We start from the raw sequence: 1,144 nt of genomic DNA on the forward strand, positions 1-1,144 counted from the left end.
GGAGAGGAGAGGAGAGGAGAGGAGAGGCTGCTCGCTGTGATGTGAGGCTCTAAATGTGACGTTGCAGCAGAGGAACCGTCATTAATCTGTTTGTTTCTGCAGGAACTGAAAGTGCAATAAAGAAATAACCAGTTATCTGAATGCGTTGTGTTAAAGCAGAAACACGCCGGACAATGAGGATCAACCAGAAAAAACACACAAAAAAACTAATACTGCACAAAGAAATGACTTAAATCAAGACATGTCCAGGTGTTAAACTGGCCTAGTCAAAGTTCAGGTCTGAATCCAATTGAGAATTTGTAGCAGGACTTGAAAACTGAGACCACAGATGTTCTCCAGTCTGACTGGGTTTCAGCAGCAGCTGCATTTCCAGCACAGATCAGAACAAAACTGTTGATTTCACAGTAATTTATGAAAAACTGAATTTTCAGTTAAATCAGAAATTCTGTTAAAATCACATGAATGAATTTGTTCATGATGTAATTCATTAAAAACATCCTGCTGTTGGTCACATGATGCAAGAAAAGTTTCTACTGAAATACACCTTCAGACAAAAAATCCACTAACACTAATGCAAAAACTTTTATCAAAAATATGTATATTTTTAAATCTGTTTGCATTAAGCTAATTTATTTTCATAATTCCAGTTTGTCCAGTTTTAAGGTTGAAGGAATTCAAATGAAATCCACACATTTCAGATTTTAAGACAAAACATTTATTCCACTTCATAAACCTGAACTATTTATTTTAATACGTCGTATTAAAGCCTCATAAATTACGGATAAATCTGTGGACATAACAGGAGGTTCAGGGGTTTGGATACTTTTAGACTCTGTCACAGGAAGTCCCTCCTGTCCATCCAGAGCCGTTCGTTCTGACTTAATTTTTACCTTCCTACTGAAAATGTTGCAGATTATTTTTAGATTCTTTTTATTCCTTTCAAAAAACAGCAAAGTAATTTTTTTAATTAAACCTTTACAGATCCAGGATAAATGGTTTGAATCTAAAATACTTTTTAATTCCCTGTAAAATCGTCGTTTTGTCGCTGAGATTCAGAGAAACTGTGACGGTTTGATCTGCAGAACAACAGGACGGCTGGAGAGTCGGCAGCTTTTACACACGTTAGCATTTCATTTATTAAAAC

The sequence above is a fragment of the Poecilia reticulata genome, unplaced genomic scaffold, assembly GCF_000633615.1.
Source record: "Poecilia reticulata strain Guanapo unplaced genomic scaffold, Guppy_female_1.0+MT scaffold_259, whole genome shotgun sequence".
Classification (NCBI taxonomy): Eukaryota; Metazoa; Chordata; class Actinopteri; order Cyprinodontiformes; family Poeciliidae; genus Poecilia; species Poecilia reticulata.